Source organism: Camellia sinensis, chromosome 2 (genome assembly GCF_055761805.1).
Source record: "Camellia sinensis isolate YWXY chromosome 2, ASM5576180v1, whole genome shotgun sequence".
Classification (NCBI taxonomy): domain Eukaryota; kingdom Viridiplantae; phylum Streptophyta; class Magnoliopsida; order Ericales; family Theaceae; genus Camellia; species Camellia sinensis.
This window is the reverse complement of record NC_138962.1, coordinates 226,574,030-226,596,531: the sequence shown is the minus strand read 5'-3', so window position 1 is coordinate 226,596,531 and position 22,502 is coordinate 226,574,030. Positions and strand designations below refer to the sequence as shown.

Sequence of the window (22,502 nt, the reverse complement as noted above, 5' to 3'; positions counted from 1 at the left end):
AGGTGTCTGGGAAAGATAAGGAGACGGAGAAACAAAAAGAGAAGCAACTCGAAGAAGAGACTGTACTGAAGCAGTTGAAAAAGATACAGGCAGACATCTCCATCTGGGGACTGCTTATGGCATCGCGAGTGCATCGACAAGCTGTTTTATCAGCCATGGACAAGGCCAAGCTCTCAATAGACACCACGCCCGAACAACTAGTGCGCTTAGTTTTTCGGGGAGGGGCTACCCCGATGATGACTTTCTCCGACAAAGAATTGCCACCTAAGGGTACGAACCATAACAAGCCACTCTATATCTCTGTGGAGTGCAGAAACAAATGGATACCCGTGGTGCTTGTCGATACAGGGTTCGCCATCAATGTGTGCCCGGCAAGAACTGCATATGCAATCGGTTTAAAGACCGCGGATTTTGTGCCGACAGCCCAGGTGGTAAGGGCGTATGATAACACAAGCAGAGAAGTAATGGGGACAGTAAAAATTCAGACCAAGGTTGGGCCGAGACAACATGAGGTAGACTTTCACGTCTTAGAAATTCCTGCGACCTTCAATCTACTGTTGGGGCGGCCGTGGTTTCACCAAGTAAAGGCAGTTTCGTCCACCTTGCATCAGATGGTGAAATACCCCCATGGGAAGGGAGAAACCATCGTTTTTAGAAATTCGTTGATCCATCCACCGCCAGAAGTATCTACGCCAGTTTTGGAAATTGAGCACGGTATGGAGGATGTGTTCATGTCGGGTTTTACCATGGTTGAGGCTCGAGTCGTGCAAAACATCTTGGCTGTTGATGAAGGCGTGTATGTCAGCGCACAATCAATATACCTCATGAACAAGCTTTAACACATCCCCGGGATGGGATTGGAAAAGAGTGGTCGCAAGGGCATTGCAGCATTGGCCGAAGTGCCACACAACCCACATACCTTTGGCTTGGGTTATCTGCCCACCAAAGAGGATTAGGTGAGGAAAGGTAAGGAAATTGTTGGGAGAGCCAGAGCGAAGCAGGCAGGGAAGCCTTTTGAGTTGATGCACCAGCCCATTCAAGGTACCCTAAACGGACGTTTCATCCAGGAGGGGGAGGATTTTCCGTTTTGCGACTTCCCAGAGCCATGGTTGAATGGGGAGAGGAAGCACGTGCCAGGTTTCGAGATTTTCTTCGACGTGCAGTTATCCAGGGATGATGTTGCTGAGGAGCAGACAGACCCATCAGCTGAGGTTGAGCAGTGCAAAAATATGGATTCTGAGAGTGCTGAAATTAAAATGGGGGTAGCGCTAGCTTGTCTACTTTCAGATCCTCCGATCGAACAGAAATGCTTGGGGGATAACTTCTCGGTGTCCGTAATCAGGAATGAAACGGCTGCGGGCCTACCATCAAACATTTTGGATGCATCCATTGCACCCTCTCTCATCTAGCAGTACGAGGAGGGATTTTTATCAAGCAGCACCGGGTCAGGTAGTGAGCCGGAATCTGATTCCATCGAATCTGTTGAGTCGGAATCAGGTTCCAACTCGACTGAGTTTGAGTCTGGTATTCCTGGGGGTGACAACCTGGATGCCACAGTCTTGTCTAGGTCGTCTTTTTCTTTTTCTTTTGAGTCTGTTGTAACCGAAGAATCGGACGATTTGGATGTGCTTAATGAGGATGATGTGGCTGTGGTTTCTGAGTACTTTTCTGTGCCCTTGATTTATTGCATTAACTCAGACTTTCAAAATTTTGATGAAAACGACGAGGAAGAAATTCCTCCGATTTTGCAACGCTTAATTGAACAAGAGCAGGAAAGATTTGTTAAACCCTTAATGGATGAAATCACTACTGTGAATATTGGTACTGAGGAGGACTCGCGGCTGGTCCAGATCGGGTCCACATTGTCTTCGGAGGAACGCGAGCACTTAGTCGCTTTATTAAAAGATTTCAAAGATGTTTTCGAGTGGTCCTACGAAGACATGCCTGGAATTGATCCTGAGATTGCACAGCACCGGATCCCTCTTGACCCCGAAGCCCGACCCGTTAAACAGAAACTCAGAAGGATCTGCCCGGACTAGGCCCTCAAGATTAAAGAAGAGGTCACCAAGCAAATTGACGCAGGGTTCCTGCTGGTATCTGAATACCCAACTTGGTTGGCCAACATTGTTCCAGTGCCGAAGAAGGATGGTAGGATCCGGGTATGTATGGATTTCAGGGACTTGAATAAAGCTAGTCCGAAGGACGACTTCCCCTTGTCGCATATCGATGAGTTAGTAAACTTCACAGCGGGGCATGCTTTGCTTTCATTCATGGATGGCTTTTCGAGCTACAACCAGATAGTAATTGCACCTGAAGACCGAGAAAAGACTGCATTCACCACCCCGTGGGGGACTTATTGCTACAGGGTAATGCCATTTGGGCTGAAGAACGCTGGAGCTACATATCAATGGGCCGTGACCACAATATTGCACGACATGATCCACAAAGAGGTAGAGGTATACATGGATGACATGATTGTCAAGTCCAAAGAAAGAGAGGGCCACTACACCGCCTTGCAAAAGTTTTTCCAAAGGATTAGAGAGTTTCGGTTACGACTGAATCGTCAGAAATGTACGTTTGGTGTTACAGTAGGGAAAATGTTTGGGTTTCTGATTACACAGAGAGGTATCGAAGTCGACCCTTCCAAAATCAAGGCCATCTTAGAAATGCCACCGCCAAGGACTGAAAATGAGGTGTGAGGCTTTCTGGGTAAAGTGCAATTCATAAAACGATTTATCTCAAAATTAACCTTGACTTGTGAACCACTTTTTGGCCTCCTGAAGAAAGGAAAGAATTTCCAATGGGACGACCGATGCCAAGCTGCTTTTGAACAAATCAAGGAATACTTACAGAACCCACCCATGCTGTCGCCGCCCGAGCCGGGAAAACCGTTGATTTTGTATCTTTCAGTGACTGAGACTACAATGGGCTACATGCTCGCGGAAGAGTCTGAGGACAAGGTGGAGAGGGCTATCTACTATCTGAGCAAGAAGATGCTAGAGTATGAAACCCGCTATACACCGTTGGAAAAGGCTTGCTTAGCTTTGGTATGGGCTACCAGGAAGCTGCGGCACTACCTGTTAGCTCACTCTGTAATGCTGGTTTCAAGATTAGATCCCATCAAATATCTCTTCGAGAAACCGGCACTTACGGGTAAACTAGCTCGTTGGTTGCTGTTGCTTTCTGAATTCGATCTGAAATATATGACACGTAAGTCAGTCAAGGGAAGAGCAGTAGCGGAGTTCTTAGCCGATCATCTAGTGGAAGGAGGTGAAGCAGTTGAGTACTTATTCCCAGACGAGGCCATTTTGCATATCGAAGATGAGTCTTGGACGATGTACTTTGACGGAGCATCGAACCAGTATGGGTATGGGATAGGGGTATTGCTGATAGCACCCGACAATTCCCGTATCCCTTTAGCATTTAAACTCCGATTCAAAGTCTCAAACAACGAAGCAGAGTACGAAGCATGCATTGCTGGCTTGGAAGTGGCCCTAGAACTAGGGGCAAGACGATTGGACGTCATAGGGGACTCGAACGTTGTTGTATCCCAAGCTAAGGGAGATTGGAAAGTCAAAGAGGAAAAGATGATAATGTACCACCAGACCTTGGACTTGCTGATTCCTCGGTTAGAGAAGCTAAACTTCACTCATCTACTAAGAGAAAACAACAAGTTCGCAGATTCACTAGCAACTCTATCTTCCATGATAGACATCACGTTTGGAGTCCGGATGCGTCCAGTCATTATCGACCAGAAATTTGTGCCGGCTTACAAGTCAATTGCTGCTATAGATGAGGTTCAAGATGAGAACCCCTGGTACTACGATATTTGGAATTTCTTGAAGAAGGAAGCATATCCACCAGGGGTAAATGCCAAGGATAAAAGGGCAATCAGAAGAATGGCCGTTCAGTTCATCATCTGCGGAGGTAAATTGTATAAGAGAGGTCATCTGGGAATGCATAAGCTGTGCGTTGAAGCTGAAGAATCAAAACGCCTGATGGAGGCCATCCATGGAGGGGAATGCGGTGCGCATATGAATGGGGTAATGCTAGTGCAGAAGATCCTCAGACAAGGTTACTACTGGTCCACCATGGAGGAGGATTGTATCGATTTTGTTCAGAGATGCCATAAGTGTCAGATCCATGCAAACCGCATGAATATCCCGTCGTCGAAGCTGTATAATATGACTTCACCATGGCCATTTTCAGTTTGAGGAATCGATGTGATCGGGGCTGTCACTCCAAAAGGGTCTAATGGGCATGAGTTCATTCTAGTCGCGATAGACTATTTCACAAAGTGGGTTGAGGCCCAATCTTATGCAGTGTTGAAGGCTTCACATGTCGCAAAATTTATCAGGAACAACATCATCTGTCGTTATGGGGTCCCAAATGAGATTATCTCAGATAATGGTTCCCATTTCAAAAAGGAGGTGATTGACTTGTTGGAGAAATATAACGTGGCTTTTCATAAGTCATCCACATATCGGCCGCAAACCAATGGAGCAGTTGAGGCCGCCAATAAGAATGTCAAACATATTTTACAGAAGATGGTGGAAACCTACCGGGACTGGCCAGATAAGCTGCCATTTGCTCTATGGGGCTACCAGACTTCAATTAGAACTTCTACTGGGGCGACTCCGTATTCATTAGTTTATGGGATGGAGGCCGTTCTACCTATTGAAATTGAGGTTTCGTCATTGAGAGTGCTAGCTGAGTCCAGATAGCCGAAGCAGATTGGCAGCAGAGCAAATTTGAGGAACTCATGCTCTTTGATGAAAGAAGACTGAAATCACTGTACCATGTTCAGGGTTATCAGCGCAGAATTGCCAGGGCTTTCAACAAGAAGGTTAAGTCTAGAAATTTGAAAGAAGGAGATTTGGTACTCAAAGACAACCGAGCTCCCATCCATGACCCTAGAGGCAAGTTTAGACCCAATTGGACTGGTCCCTACATCATTAAGTCTATTTGGTCGGGAGGAGCTGTTGTTCTGATGGACCTAGATGGCCTAGAGTTCTCATAACTGATCAATATGGATAAGTTGAAGAAATATTACCCTTGAGTGGCTCGCTAGGCCGAAAACCCGAAAGGGCGACCTAGGCAAAAGTTAGAGCATGAAAAATTTGAAATTATAAAAACTAAGCTCGCAAGGTTGAAAACCCGCAAAGGGCGGCCTTGGCAAAAGTTAGAGCGCAAAAGGAGAGTGAAAATACTCGAGTGAACCCGAGCCTAAACTACGTAAGGCTTGATTCTCATCTTTGGGATACGTAGGCAACTTCATCCTGAAGTTCAGCCATAAACTTTTCCCCGATTAACTTTGTCCATTTGATCATCTCAGCCATCTTTGTTTATTCAGCATTCAAGAGTTCTAGGGACAACTTTCCGTTACTGTGTAGTGCCGCGGTACTATTCAGACTAGGGGTAACTTTCCAGTTGCCAGGATCCAAGGTTGTGCATCTCAGTGACAGATTTCAGGCGTGTCCAGTTCTGATCCATATCGAAAATGGTTTTGAAAAGTTTTAATAAAAGTTGACTTTGTTCAAAATTAATCTTTTCACACCTTAGACCATTTTTGGACCAAAGCGGAAAATTTTCAGTACCCACAACCTTCAATTTTATTGATTTCAAATACAGAGTTCTCCTGCTCTTGCATACAAATTGAAGTTGCTTTTCATTACATTCATAAAGAAAACCTGAAAGTTCTGATTAAAGTAAATAAATCTGGGGCATGGATGAGTCAGGTGTTCCTGCGTCCTCTCCCAGAGCTAGTCGAAGCCTCTGATGCCAAAGTGGGCCCTTCCTGTGCCTCTTCATTAAGCCAATCCAAGCACTCATTAGACAAAGTGCAACTGAAAGTGGGAGCGGGGGCCAGGAGCTCTCTAGTCCTCCATGCTGTGGCATACCGGGCAAGCTGTGCGCCTCGGACCGGGAATACGGCTGGATACTCCACTCCCTCTGCAGGGCAAGTCTGATCATGGCCGAACTGACGCTGGAACTGGAACGGGAAGTAGAATACACAGTGAGTCAAGCCAATCAACTGAATCCCGGTCTGCCGGGACATGCTGTAGCTCATTGCTGGTAGGTTGAGCCAGGGACACCGCCAAGCAATGCGGTCTGCGGACAAATTGCACATCCAGTCGAACCACCATCCCTCATCTAGGGCGTCAACTAGATGATGTCGGAAGAAGTAGCCACGAGCCGAGTATGCTGGGCAAGAGTCCACAGCCTATAACTTATCCATCAACCACACCTGGAAAGGAATGAAAAATGAGAGAATAAAGAATAGAGAGGTGTACGATGAGAGAAAAAGTAAGAAAAGGGTTTTTGTGAGAAAAACCGAGCTTGAGGGCCGAGTGATGTGAGCAATACATATGTGAGAAAAGGGTGGGAAACATTACCTACAACAGTAGTGGACTCCCCGCAAACCTGGTCGTCTCCCGGCGATGGAAAGCATCCAAGCCCATCAATGTCTCGGCCAAAAACATGGCAATACAGCTTTTGCCCTCCTTTAAGCTTTGAACAACCTCAATCAGCCGGACGCTAGATCCTCCAGAGCCTGAGGCAAGCAAGAAATGAGATATCATGTACAAACAAAGGGCATATCGCCGAAAGCCTTGCCAATGATGGTCACCGCGGTCATCGGCATCGAAAAACCGACAAATCAAACTCGGAATATCTAGCATTCCGTCACAAATCAAAGATCGAGCGTCGTGCATAGTGAGTCCGCACATTCGCCCTAAGGCTTGGGCGTGGCCGAAGCGGAGTTGGGGCAAGATTTCCTCATTGCACACGAATTCCATCAAGGCTTGGAAATCTTCGAAGGTAGGACACACCTCTTGCCCACCGAAGCTAAAGACATGTGTTATCGGATTCCAAAACCTTGTCGCGGCATGAAGAAACGGAAAGTGCAGCGAAGTGCGGCTCAGCGTGAATAGTGCGTTTACGCCAATGCCCCGGAAATTCAGCCTTTCCGAGCCGTCCAAGTTGGCAATCCAAGCTGTGAGATTTTGGGCAAGAAACTCTTCCATTGGGAGCAAATCAGTGTTGAATTGAGGAAAACTACAAAGTTGAGGCCTTTTGTAGGGGATAAGGTGTGAGTGGAAGACATGTGTCAGCATTCTGGTGGTTCTTGTCATTTATGGCCGGTCGACCAAAAATAGTGCCGACCGACCACCATTTTTGGTTGATCGGCCAAAACCTTAGGCCGATGGCCATTTATTGAGGCCGACCCTCGTGGCTGGGGGTCTTCCTTCTTGCTCCTTGAGCAGTATATGGGCTGAACATGCTGGGAATTTGGGACTGGCGCTGTCATGATCCGAACCCGCCCCTATGGGTTAAGGACATAACCGGCCAGTAATCCTGAGATTACCTACGGCCTCAAACCAAAACAGACATAACTCATCAGAGTAAAGGGGCCAAATGGAAGCAAAATTTAAAACCTTGTCCATAGAGTCGTGCTTATATGCACATCAGAACAAACCATACTCATATACGTTAATAACCCACATCAAAAGCACAGTGCCATAAAATTCGTTACAGACAGGATCATCCAAACTAAGTCAACCCATAACAGACTATATACAAATATACACAAAGCCCTTGCCAACGTAACAAAATACAATACATAACAAAATGGCAAGGTTGGGTCTCATGCGTGAGACACAAGGGCTGACTCTCCAAAACCTTTGTTGTTCCTGACGGACTTCACTGGGGCTGGGTTTGGACCTCCCTTGGCTCACCTACAAACACATGAATGAGCGTGAGCGATAACCTAGTGAATAATATCAAATACAGAAGTTACATAACAATATGTAGAACAGCATGCTCCAAACGGCCTTGGGCCCAATTCACATTTCTACTTAACATATATATACTTATACAAATTTAGATCAAGTGACTGTAGTTCCAACATACTGGCCTTTGGCCCATTCAGATTCCCATTCATGTCAAAACGGCCTTCGGCCCATTCATTTATGTCAAAATGGCCTTCGGCCCATTCATTTATGTCAAAACGGCCTTCGGCCCATTCATTTCTATCAAAACGATCTTTGGTCCATTCATTTCTATCAAACGACCTTTGGTCCATTCATTTCTATCAAAACGACCTTCGGTCCTTTCATTTCTATCAAAATGACCTTTGGTCCATTCATTTCTATCAAAACGGCCTTCGGTCCATTTATTCATTCATGTCAGACTTTTGTCCACAATCCCAATTAGGACTCATAAAGTTTGTAAGGGAATAAACAATTGGACATTGACAAGCTTTGGAATATTAATATTACTCACAGTGATCGGTTTGTGGATTCGCCCTGGAGCTTAACCCTACACATTCCATGAACACAAAAGGGTCACTAACAATTCAATCCGTTCCTTAATTCACATATTCCTCTTTAGGCTTTATTCTTATCTCATTAATTCATTTACAATGCTTAACATATGCCTAAGAGTGCTTACAAGTGAAAGAGAACGGAAAACAAAACACAGAACGCATGAACAAAATTTCAGAAAACAGGGTCCCCGCTCGAGCGTGGACCTACCCGTTCGAGTGGTCCCAAGAGGCCTGCAAAAGTACTGGTTACCTCAAAATTACGCTCGAGCGTGAATTAGGGAGCTCGAGCAGAAGGCCTGTCTATAAAAGCTCCCCGCTCGAGCGTGAAATATCCCGCTCGAGCGAACATCCAACTCTGCAAAAAGTGCTGGGAGCACGAAATTTACGCTCGAGCGGAGGTTCTCCTGCTCGAGCGGACCTCAAAATTCTGGAAAACCCAGAATGTGTTCTTGAGCTCAAATTCGACCTTCCATCCACATTTCCTGCATAATATGGCTCCAACTTCACATATATTTGCACTAACATGATATAAACACCAAAACACAACATCATGAAGCCCAATTTCTTGCATTACTTACATGCATGTTTCAAATTAATCCAAATTCATCACCAACACATCAAATTTAAACATGCAAAGCTTACACTTTCATGATCCATTCTTGCATGTGAGAATTACTCATTATTCACAACTTATTTGGTGAAGAAATGGTCATATACATGGATTTCAAACAAGATTCAACATAGATTATATACATTGTGCTCAAACATGAGAATCTACAACAATTCCTTACATTCATGCTTCTATGGACTTTAAATCACACACACACAACTCAATTTCCTTATAATCAAGTTAACTCATGTTCTTGGCCATTAACCAAACTTGAATTTACAAATTACAACAAAAATCCATAAGTTTACTTACCTAAGAGTTCAATCTCCCAAACTATAACAAAATCTTGGGTTTAATCTTCAAGTTCCCCAAACCTTGAGCCAAAATCACTCAATTCTCTTCCTCTCTCTCTAACAGTCAGCCCTCTCTTTTTCTCTTGGAGTTTGATCAGCCAAAGTCATGTAAAGGGAAAAAATTGAATTCAATAAGGCTTATAATATAGCCCCACTCACATACATTATTTTAACATAAAATAATTGAGCATTAAATCGTTAATTAAATCTGATTAATTTGATCCAAATCAATTTCTAATTAAATTTCACCGTAGGCTCTAAAAATTATGCCAATTATAATGACGTAATCAATTTCGGGTTCTGTGGCCGATAAGGCCTCTAATTTAATTCCCAAAGCAGATTATTCAAACAGATATTCCTACGGTGAACAGATAGAAATTCAAAACCACATATATTCACATAATGGCACATAAAATCATATCAAGCACATAATCATATTTAAATTAAGGACCAATTAGTATATTACGGAATAGGGGTATCACAGGCGCCACTTCCAATGCCCTCCAGTGATTATTGTTACGGGGTCACGCCCATTTGCTTATCGAGTTGTATGTCACATCCTTTAAGTTTTTGTTTTGCTTATTGAGTTGTACTCGCACTTGGTTAGCTTATCGAGTCCTTTGTTTTGATTATCAAGTTGTTCTGTCCTTGCTCGGTTCACTACCTGATTATTACGAGGCAAGAGCTTACTTTTCAGGCAATCAAAAGATTCAAATCTCATTTACATTGTTATGTAATGCAATGCGATGCGATGCATGGAGAGTACTAATGCAACATCTTTTTGGACAAAATAGTTGTTTCATTGCCGTCATATCTTTTTCAAAAATGAAAGTAAGTAAAAGTAGTTTTGAGAAAGTAAAACCTGCCTAAGGCAGTGCAATGTACTTAAACTACCAGTAAAAAGATAAGTAAAGCAAAAGGGTGCAGGGCAGCAGATTGTCCGGATTAACATCAGTGGCCACCCCTTGTGGTCGATGCATCTCCCACACCCTTGTTCGGGTCAATTATGTGGTTTGGCACCTTCATTACTCGAGACAGTGCAAGGAATTGCACTCTTGAAAACCTTAGTAGATCTTCGTGTTTACCTCGAGCCGTGTCTTCTATGAGCGATATTCGGTGCGTGCGAGGAGCATCCTTTCCCGTATCCTTTTTATCTTTTATGACTCCCACAAATCGCTTCGATTATGTTGTATTATGTTACTTCGCTTTGGCTTAATAAAGCATGCCCGTTACGTGTCTTGCGTTGAGCACTGCCCTGTTTTGAATTTGCATCTCAACATCATTAGTAACATGCCTTTACCATGCTTCAGTTGAATATCCACCCTTTCGGCATTGCTTTACACATTGCGTACGTTTCCACGTATGCTTTACTTACATGTGTTTATACACCCCTTCAAGTTCCTATACACATTGCATGCGTTGTCACGTTATGCTTTACTTATATGTGTTCAAATTTCATATACACATTGCATGCGTTGTCACACCGTGCTTTACTTATATGTGTTCAAGTTCCTATACACATTGCATGCGTTGTCGCGTTATGCTTTACTTATATGTGTTCAAATTTCCTATACACATTGCATGCGTTGTCGCATTATGCTTTACTTATATGTGTTCAAATTTCCTATACACATTGCATGCGTTGTCGCGTGGTGCTTTACTTATATGTGTTCAAATTTCCTATACACATTGCATGCGTTGTCGCGTCGTGCTTTCCTTATATGTGTTCAAATTTCCTATACACATTGCATGCGTTGTCGCTTCGTGCTTTACTTATATGTGTTCAATTTCCCATACACATTGCATGCGTTGTCGCGTATTGTTTTACTCACATGTGTTCAAGTTCCTCATTATACACATTGCATGCATTGTCGCTTCGTGCTTTACTTATATGTGTTTAATTTCCCATACACATTGCATGCGTTGTCGCGTATTGTTTTACTCTCATGTGTTTAAGTTCCTCATTATACACATTGCATGCGTTGTCGCGTATTGCTTTACTCACATGTGTTCAAGTTCCTCATTATACACATTGCATGCGTTGTCACGTATTGCTTTACTTACATGTGTACATTTCAAGTTCCTTTATTTTCACACATTGTACATGTTGTCTCATGTGCTTTACTTACATGTGTGCATTTTACTCTTCGCTCTACACATTGTACATGCGTTGTCGCGCATGCTTTACTTACATGTGTAAACGTTTCCTCACCTTCACACATTGTGCACGTTGTCGCGTGTACTTTACTTATATGTGTTTGTGCCTTCATAGCATTGATATGCTTGTTTCAAATCGCATTGTTATGCACACACTCGGGTTGCATTGTTATGCACCCCTTCCACCTGCATTGTCATGCACTCTCTCACTCGCGTTGTCACACACTTTTCATTTGCATTGCTATGCATGTATCTAACGATATTGTACCTGTTAAGTTCTCTTTCCTTTTCAAGCACGATATTGTATGTACGGTTCATTTGAAGCTGGCACGACCAGACGAACCGCACATGTATTATATTCTCCGCGTGAAACATAGCGAGAATTACATAATTCTCTTACCTCCTTTCTGTATTGTAATGTAGTTTGGTTTTAGGCTTGCTTAAAACTATTGCATGTTTTGCTTCGTTACAACTCTCTTTGCATGATCATAAGTTATGCTCGGCTTTGTGCATTGTTCTTACATTTTGCCGCTGCCTTCGAGCGCATACCTTTGTCTGTAGCCTGTATGCTTTGTCTAAGTCTTCGGCCTCGTCAAAAATGGATCGTCTTCGGGCTTTGACACTCACTCCCGTCATTATTATGACTTTTGAGTTCTGTCAAAGAGGGGCAACTCTAGACACTCCATTTTTGACCGTCCGCAAGACTTGGACGTCATCGTTTGAACACTCGGTGATCATCCATGTTCGTGTTCGTTTTGAGATCCCGAAGGACTCGGCTGCGTGCCTTGCCTTAGGATCTCTCGACTTGACTGTTTTGTGCTTGGCTGTGGACCAAGAACTTGTTTGTTTTTGCACCTGAGGGTAGGAGGTGGCTTGTTAGCCATCCCCTAAGACCCACCAGCCGTGGCATGAAGCCACCGACCTTGTTTTTTCTGCTACCGACCAAATATTTGGTCAGTCGGCACTTCTGTTAGGTGTATCGGCTCTTTGTGTGGTTAGCCGGCCATTTATTTGGCCGATAGTCCCTTTCTCTGGCCGATACCTCATTTTTGCCTTTTTCAGGCATTGTGCATGCCAGCTGTGCCAGCTGGAGTGCACGAACATGTCCGAATTTGCACCCTTTGCACCCTTTTGGTCTAGCTTCTTGAGGAAGCTTGGACCTTTGTCTTAGCTTCCTCAAGAAGCTTGGATCCCTGTCTCAGCTTCCTCAAGAAGCCTTGGCCCCTTAGCCTTAGCTTCTTTAAGAAGCCTTGACCCCTTTTGTTTAGCTTCTCTTGGAAGCTTAGGCCTTTGCCTTGTCTAAATAAGAGGGCCCTCCCTCTCCTTTGAAGAGGTTCAGCAAAATCAGACTTATACATCTGATATATGATATATATCATTCTCTCTCTATATATCTCCCTCTCTCTCTATATATTTGCGTGTGTTAGAGGGCCTAAAAGTGTGTTTTGTTCTTAGTTTTGCACTAAGACACCTAGTGTTACACCTTACCTTGGTTATTGAGGTGTTGAGAGGTTGTTCTTGGAGTTTTTGAGTTGGTTTTGATCAAAAAAGGGGGCTGGAGTTTTGGTTCTTCAAGTGTTCTTCAAAGGTGAACACTATTGCTTTACATTCCCCATTCTTGCACTAGCTTTTAATTTACTTTGCATCCTGTTTTGAGCTTTGTGTATAACATATAAAAGTTCTATTTTTTTGTGTTTAAGATACTTCATTTAGGTTACTTTGGTGTTGGGGGTCGTCCACCCCCTCTTAGGCCTTGTTTGGCCCTTTTTGTGCTTTCTTTGTTGAGCTTTGGGAACCTTCGTGTATTGGCCTTCTCACCACTGAAATCCAGAGGATTTTTAGTGGTGAAGAAGAGGTTTTGAGGTCTTGCATAGGGGAGGGACACCCCTCTCCCTTTGTCTCTCTTTTGCTTGTGTTTTTGGCTCATAAGAGTAGCATGCATGCTTAGTTGTTTTTAGCGGCATTTCAGTAGGTATTTGGTGATATTTGGTCATATTGTACCTCTGTTTTTAGTTGGTTTGATGGTCCATTTCATGCATTAAATGCTTGCCTTGTAATCTCATGTTTTGGTCTAACATGTATCATGTTGTGAGATGACATTTTAGCATGATTTTGGTTTGACTCCATGAAGCTTTTAGTCCTATTTCATCATGTTTAAGGTCTATCTTGGGTCTTTAGAGTCATGTTTGCCATGTTTTGTATAGCCCCTTTGCATTCTAGCTTGTAGGCCTTGAGTGTGTGAGCCATAAGCATGCTATAGTTGGGTTGTTTCAGTGATTTGGAGTCATTTCCCATGCTATTTCAGTCCATAATCCATGCTTGTATACTTGCATTCATCATCCCTTTCATGCTTTGAAGAGTCGTTCTTTTGTGCCTTGAAATGGGTCATAGTGCATGCCTTTTGTTTAAGTCATTTGGGATGCCATTCATGTGGATTTTGGGGTGTATTTTGACGCGCTAAAACTATGTTTTTGGTTACATAATCCATGCCATGTGCGGTCATGATAGTTGTAATGGAATGCTCCCTTTTATGCCTTAGTTTTAGGCCCATTGGTGTGCATGTTTGCATGAGCATTTGTCCATCATTTTTAGTACGTTTGACCACTGTTTTGGGGCATGGCTGAGGCCTCCCATTTCAGTTTAAGTCCATCCTTGTATATAAATTCCATGATTGACATGTTGCATTACATTGGTTGCATGTTGTTTAGCTAGTTGCATTACATAGTCTCGTTGTATGCTTGACATGTTCATATTGCATTAGTTTGGCTTGCATGGTTAGGTAGTGTCATGTTGCATTAGCTTAGCACGCTCATATTGCATTGCATTAGTTGCATTTCTTCACATTGCATATAGCATACATACATAGCATTGTGTTTGGTTTGGGGTGTCAAACCAAACACGAGGAGTGCGGTGTGTTCGTACTCAAAGTGACGAAACACATCTCAATCCTCGGTCGCCGATGCCCTTGATCTCAACATGATAGGGTGTGAGGCATTCATTTGTTTTGTTTCATGCATTTACATTGATTTGCAAGCTTGGTTTCTTTGGCCATCATGCATCGAAATGCATGACTAGTGGCTCGAGTACCGAGGGCCACACTCCCTTGAGTCCATAGTATGATAGGGAGAGTGACCATGCACACATTGCTTTGAAAATTCCTTGCCATGCACTGTCTGTCGTCTGCTGCTGTCAAAACAGGGTTCTACAGGAAGTTTTGGCCGACCGGCCACGTACAGTGCCGACCGACCCAAAATAAATGGCCGATGGCTTTAAAATTGGCCGATGACCACTTTCCAGTGGCCGGTGGACTTGAATTATGGCCGGTGACATTCCACAACACTCAGGGAGTGATTCAGAAGGATTCTGGAAACTTTCATAAATTTCAGAGGAGCAAGGCAGTGTAAACAGAGGTAGTAGTGGCATGGTACCGGGTTTCCGGGCGAGACGAATCGAGCATGCATCATCCCATCATTCCGAGGCGGGGCTGCGGCCACCTTCCTTCTGCATTCAATTCGTTAATCAATTAGAAGTTCTATAATAATTAATTGAGTAGTTAATCATTTATTTGGTTGTGTAATATTTATTCGGACCCTCTGAGCGAGGACAGTTGTGTAATAAGTGTGCGTGTGTGTGTGCATGTCTTCCAACCTCCACTTCTTTCTCCCTTTTATTTAACTGCTTTCAATGGTTAGATTAGGGCATGTTTTAATTAGCATCCTTATGCTCGCATGTTTGCATCCATTCATCTGTCTTGCATGCACTGGGCTCGGCGCATCATACTGACTGCATTGTATCTCAATTCCAAGTTGAATACGTGTCAGTTGTAACATCTCACATGTCATTCTTAGATTAGCCGAGCCTATTCTTAGTTGCATTTTTGCATGTGTTGCATTAGCCATCTTAATATGAACTAGGATCATGCATTTGATTACTAACTAGTTTCTGTTTTGGCTTGGAGTACTAAGTAAGCATTTACGCTTTAGTATCCTTGCATGAGTGTGAGTATTGTCATGACAACATGCTTACCATAAGGCTATATGCTTATGTGATATAACTGCCTGAATGTCTGTGGGTGAATGTTGGGTTATTTGAATTGGAACAATTCATCGACTGTAAGTTTTTAAGCCCACTTGAGAGTGGCAAATCATCATGTTTTCTAAGCCCACCCGAGGGTGGCAAAATCTGTATTTTTAGCCTACTTGCGAGTAGCGAACCGTTTTCAAAACAAACATGAAATGTTTTGTTCCAATTCAGGCGATCCAGTCTATACTTGTATGCTGTGCGCATCACATAATAAATCTAGGCTAATAACCTAAATAAGAACGTATAATGTTTTCAAAACTAGATATCATGGTTAGTAGAGGCCGATCCTTGATCGGGTGAGCGGGGGTGCTCACGAAGTGACCTTCCCCAATCGTACACAAGTTCCCGAGCCGAGGCAACTTTGGTGATGACGGACACGTGGCCTTAGGCACGAGTCAGGGTTTCCTAAATTCCCCCAAAATAAATATTTCGGTGGCGACTCTATATCTGGAAAAACAGTCCATGTTTGGCACTTCTTTCAAAAAAATCTGTTTTCAAAAACGATTTGCCAGATTTGGACTCTTTGACGATTCATTGGTCTTGCATTGCACTCTACGAGATTAGATACAGGACTGTGACATTTGAGTCCGAGCTGTAGTGAGCCTAAACGAACAGAACGGGATTCCCTCTCGGGACATTCGGGGACGTCTACACATGCACTCCTCATCCCGAGGACCTCTCTTTAATGCTTTCCCAAGCTAGTTTATGCTTTGGTTCTGTATCTAAGTAGTTAATGCGTTTAGCTACTTATTGGTGTTGTAATAACTAGTTAGTTAACTTGTTAGTTAATTAGCTTTGTTTTGTACTTAATTAGTTAGCTTGTTAGTTAGCTAGTTTTGTAATGTAATAATTAGTTTAATTAGCTTAGATTAACTAGTTAGCTTCTTATTCGGACCCTCCGTCGAGAGGGCCAATTGTTGTAATAAGCGTGCGTGTGTGTGATGCATGTCTTCCAATCTCCATTTCTTTCTCCCTTTTACTTAACCGCTTACGATGGTTAGTTTTAGGGCATGTTTTGATTAACATCCTTATGCTTGCATGCGTGCATCCATTCATCTGTATTGCATGCATCAGGCTCGGCGCATTATACTAACTACATTGTCTTGCAATACATTTACTTGAATACGTGTTCGACAGCATGTTATCAAGTTGCATTTCACATGACATCTTAGAATAGCCGAGCCTATTTTAGTTGCATTTTCGCATGTGTTGCATTAGCCATCTTAACATGAACTAGGATCATACATGATTTCTAACTAGTTCTCTGTTTTGGTTCGGAGTACACTGTGAATGTTTACACTTTAGCATATTACATGAGATGTGTATGTTGCCATGTTTAGCATGCTTGCCATGAGGCTAACTGCTTATTTGATATAACTGTCTGAATGCCTGTGGGTGAAGGTTGGATTGCTTGAATTGGAACAATTCATCAAAATCCTCGTTTTAGCCTACTTGCGAGTAGCAAACTTCAAACCGTTTTCAAACAAACAAACATGCAATGTTTTGTTCCAACTTAGGCGATCTAGTCTATACTTGTATGTTGTGTGCATCACCTAGTAAGGTTAGATTAAAAACCAGAATAAGAACACATGTACTTTCAAAAACAAAATATCATATTAGTAAAGGCCGATCTTTGATCGGGCGAGTGGGGGTGCTCATTGCAAGACCTTCCCCTCTCATACCCAAGTTCCCGAGCCGAGGCAACTTTGGTGATGACAGACACGTGGCCTTAGGCACGAGTCAGGGTTTCCTAAATTTCCCAAAAACAAAACATTTAGGTGGCGACTCTATATCTGGCAAAGCAGTCCATGCTTGGCACTTCTTTATTAAAAATCAGTTTTCCAAAACGATTTTTCGGATTTGGACTCTTTGGTGATTTATCAGTCTTGTATTGCACTTTGCGAGATTAGATTCAGAACCGTGACATGAGTCCGAACTGTAGTAGCTCAGAACAAAAAGAATTCACGCCCTCTCACGTACGGAGAGTTGAGTTCTCAGGGCGGTCTACACCTAGTACAACTCATCACTAGTAGTAGGAAACAAATCGAAGCCTGTGTAATACCACAGTGTCCTTAAAACAGATTAGCTACCTCACCATGGGTGCTGGAGGTATGTCGACTTCTGTCTCCCAGGATACGACGGTCAAAACCAGCTAATGCAGAAGCACCCTATGAATAGCTTTGACGAACTTGATAATAGTTGCACTCTCTCTAACAAAAACCAAAGAAGGCACTAGCAAAAGAAGATAGGAAAATTTTCTTTGGTGTAAAACCCTCTCCAACTCTTTATCAAAACACCATCTCTATTTTCCATCAAAAAAAAAAAAAAAAAAAAACTCTCAAAACTTATATATTTCAAGTTGGAGGGGAAAGGCCTTTATTTATACAAGTAGGGGAATCCCTTGCCATAAAGGCTATACATCAATAGGCTCATCAAATGCCATTAACCATGGCCATCAATTCTAGACATTAGGGCTAGAGTTACAAAGTTGAAAACCTATGGCCACTAATATAGTCATCAACTCCATCATCAAAAGATAAGAGTTACAAAGATCTTAACCTCCCATGTGCTTAATATATACAAATAAATATGCATATAATGATGTTTGAATAAACCAACTAGATGGGTCACATAATGGATACCAATGTTGGGTCACAACCCGATCCAAACCCAATTCTCACACACTTGCACAAGCTAAGCCCAACACAACATAACTTAGCTCAAGCTTAAGATTAAGTCTAAGTCTAAGTCTAAGTCCAAGACCAAACCCAACACATGCATAAGCACAAGTACAAGTCTAGGCCCAATCTAAACTAAGACTAAGTCTAAATCTAAGCCCAACTTTTATTGATGTCCACTTTATGAGACAATTCTCATTCACACCTCAATGGTTTCGGCCCATCATTTTTATATTGTAATCTTCTCACTTGAGAGAATGCAAAACTACTCAAACCCACCTCAACCGGTGGTTGGGTCCCACTTTAATTTCGAATTAAAGTTGTCAAAAAATCATTATTTTCTAACAATCCCCCACATGAATAAAATTGGCCGAATAAAGAAAACGAACAACGCTTTACAACAAAGACTCAGAGAGAGAGCACACAGAATAATCCTGCATCAAAAAAGGTAGCTGTTGGCCTTGAACCTTTCGTAGTGAAAGCCTATCAGAATTACTGGCTGACCAGTGAACGTGATGTCTTGAAACAAAAAGTATAATTAATAACATTTGTTTATAGCATTTTTTAATAAATGTTATAAAATAGAAGGTATACATAGCATTTTTTAATAAAATGTTGTAGAAGATTTTAAATAATAACATTTAATCTTTTATAGCAATTGTTTATATTTTAATAGCAATTGAAAACCATTGTTAAAGGTTAGCTAATGCGGAGCTTACTTCTACAGGCTATAGCAAAGAAAGAATGCTATTGAAACCTGGAAAAAAAAAAAAAAAAGGCGCTCAAAATTTGCCGCGATTTTTTCCATTCAGTTTCCATCTCTTGCACGTTCCCTCTCTTGTGTTGTATTTCTTCCAAGTAAATCACAAATCGAGCATACAAAAAAAACCCTAGAAAACACTTGGAATTTGTTTCAAGTTTTTGCGTTTGATTTGGCAAGTTCGTGTCTCCGATTGGACGAGTTGGTCGATTAAGTGGATCAAAGCTGTAGGGAGTTGATTTTGCTTGGGAATAGATTGTACGTATTATTTCTCTAATTTTTTTATATTGATTGATACATGCATGTTTTTTGTGTATAATTTTTGGACTGTATTGATTTTGCTTGTGCGTGTATATATATATATATATATATATATGTGGATTGGGTTTTGATTTTGCTGATTGTATGGATTGGGTTTTGATTTGGTTAATTTTGTTGATCGCAACGATGCTTGTGGAGACCCCAAAGTGTAGTCACGCAGTCCCCAAAACCATTCACCACCATTGTTAAGAATATATATATATATCTCTCTCTATTCTAAAACAGAGATGAGATACAAATCTATATGACCCAATAACCAAAACAAACTACACACAACCGAACAACTCTACATTAAGAGTCCATATTTGTAAAATGCAGACTCTGTTTATTATAAAAAACTTGGTAGATATGAATCAATCATGTTGTGCCGAACACCTGACATAGTTATATCTTATATGTGTTCCTCAGTGTGCTAGAGTCTTTGATTTTCTTTTTTCTTATTTGGCTTGCAAACAACCTATCCCTCTTGGTTTCAATTTAATATTTGTGATTCTTCCCTTGTGTATTTTTTTTTTGGGTATGCATTACAAATGTCCATGTTGGAAAAGAAATGTACTGATCGTAAAATTGGAATTGCTAGTCTTAATACATACTGCAATATTGTCAATCTTGTTCTAGTTAAAGCCATAGAGAATGTTCCTTGATTGGCTTATCTGAACAAGTTAGCATGGTCCTTTGTTTTTCAAGCTGTTATCAGCATTTTGGTCCATTTTCCTGCTTGCCTGCTATAATCTGTTTTCTACTTCCAGTGTGTTTAGCTGTAAAATTGTGCATATAAGAAAATCAGCTGAAAGTTTTTTTGTCTTTTATTCTCTAGTTGGTGTAAGAATTTAGTGTTGAAGATCCTAATGGGAACCAAACAATCAGCCTTATTTTTATTTTTTTTTGTTTTTGTTTCTGAAAGAAGTTCAAAGTGAATCCATATTTGACATGTTTCTCAGTGAAAGATCTCCAATCAATAATTAGTGTCTTCTAGATTGCAATCCTTGCATTCAGCTTATTTCGAGCTTAAATTTTGTATTGAAATTATTTTCTTTCACTTCTGATATTCAGCATACCCATACCAGACCCACCTCTTTCAATCTTATTTATTATCTAAGTTGGTTGCTCCCCACCATGAATCATGCTGTCTGCAATTTGCATATATAATAAATAGCAAGTCTAATAAATAAATAAATAAAATATTTGTTACGTATTGTATGTAATTCAAATGGTAAGAGTCTAGTTTATCAAATTTATAGTCATAAGTTCAAGTCACACCCTTTTCTCTATTGTTTTTGTTTTTATTTTTAGGAGGATAATCATCTAGGAATACTACTATTTGAGTAACTGAAAGTTTGATGTAAGCTTCATTTTAAAATTTACATAGATGGATCTTCACAACTCTATTGGAGAACCTTATTGAATATAGCACATCCCTGGTTGTTGAATTATTATATACAGATGTCAACCTGAATGAAATTTCTGAACATGAAAGCCTTTAAGCCATATGAAATTCACCGGCCTTGTTAGCAACTTGTTTCTTGGTTGCGTTAATCTTGATACTAGGGGCTCCAGTCACTTGGTTACCTGGCTTCTCAAAAAACAATAAGAAAGTAAGGTAAAGTGGCTTTTGTAAAATGTTACTACCACGGTACCACTACGAGTGCTTAATGTGGTACCATGGAGGAGGGAATCACCAAATTGCATTTCCCTTTCTTAAAATTTTAGATTCTGAAGAGGATACAGATAAAGGTTTAATAGATTATACTTTCTGTAATGAATAATTTTTTCCTAATAAGCTACTTTCCCTAATGATTGGGACACAAGACTTAGTTTGGTTTGGTAACTTTCCATATTGAATTACCTTTCCATCAATTTGGGTAACAATTGATAAATTAGTTGGGTTTGGTTTTGAATTGCTCACATTTATTTCATATGTATGTTATAAAGTGAATAAGATTAATATAATTCTCCTAGTTTAACCTTAATTGGGAGGTGACTTTGAAAGTATCTTGAACTTTCCCCAAAATGGTATATGGTTACATAACCTTGTCAGTTGAGTTTGAACCAAACTAATGTTCTCAACAAGGTAATTGCTCGAATTACTTTTACTTGCTTGGCTAACTTGTGAGTGTATCCAAACTTGTTAAAGCTAGATATGTTGTTACTTGATTGAAAAAAATGATGGAAAAAAGAAAAAGCAAAAAAGAACAATTTGGAGCCCCAAGTCATCACTTTGTCTCATTATCTTTTGAATTTCATACACTCTAGGTAAGCTTGACCTTGCTTTTTTTTCTTATTCTTACATAATCCTAGAATGTCTTGACATACTTTTGAGGTGTCAAGCTCTCCTTAATTCTCAATTTGTCTTGCTTGTACAATTAAAACTAGTTTTTTTTTTTTTTTGTTTATTTATTTCTTTTTTGCCAATGACATGCTTATTACACCTCTTATGGAATCTTATACCAGATATAGTCCTGTATTTTGCATATTTTTCAAGTGTCTGGATCCTGTAGAATTTATTTCTCTAGTGTTCCTCCAGTTATTCAAAACGGCGTTGTTTTGAGTTGAAAAAAAAAAAAGAAGTGAAAAAGAGAAACAAATAAAAAACACCCAAAAAAAGGTCAAATTGTAGAACATTTTCTCATTTTGTAAGCAAATAACGGAAGCTTCAGTGGTATGATACATAAATATGTTGGGATGGTTTGATTCTTATTCTGTTATGTTCTAGCTTTGTGGGTGAGTATCTGCTGCTTTGTGTCATTGATCCTGGTTATTGCCTTGGTTCTGGCCCTGGTGAGCAGCAGCAGCAGTATTGGGTTTGGTTGGAAAGGTCCTGAGAAAGGTATTATTGTTGTATAGTTAGTTGCCTACTGCTGTGTGTACAGAGGTGTCATATTACCAAACTTAAATCTCCCATTAAAATCACCACGAGAATAGCATCTGCTGCTGCCATAGTTTCCACGTCCTCAGTTCCCCTCATTCCTGAATCCATATCCTCTTTCTATTGAAAACCACACCCTGTTCAGCAGAGAAAGAACAACTATAGTTACAGAGAAGAAAGTTAGACTAGGAGGGTAGAAGATTTGTAAAGACCTACATCTACAATCTGCCATAATCTATAGACTAGAGAAAAGTAGGATAGCAGCTAACTTTTCTATGCAGGCCTCAACCTAGAACCAACCTGTATACAACTCAAAACAGCATTGCCTAACCAGCCAATGAGACTTCA

The 22,502-nt window shown here is 41.2% G+C and overlaps 1 pseudogene; it reads right to left on the bottom strand.

Annotated features, from left to right (window-relative positions):
• LOC114272791 (aluminum-activated malate transporter 10-like) overlaps positions 1-22,265 on the bottom strand; it is a 55,976-nt pseudogene extending 33,711 nt beyond the window's left edge.
• Positions 22,266-22,502: the final 237 nt, after the last annotated feature.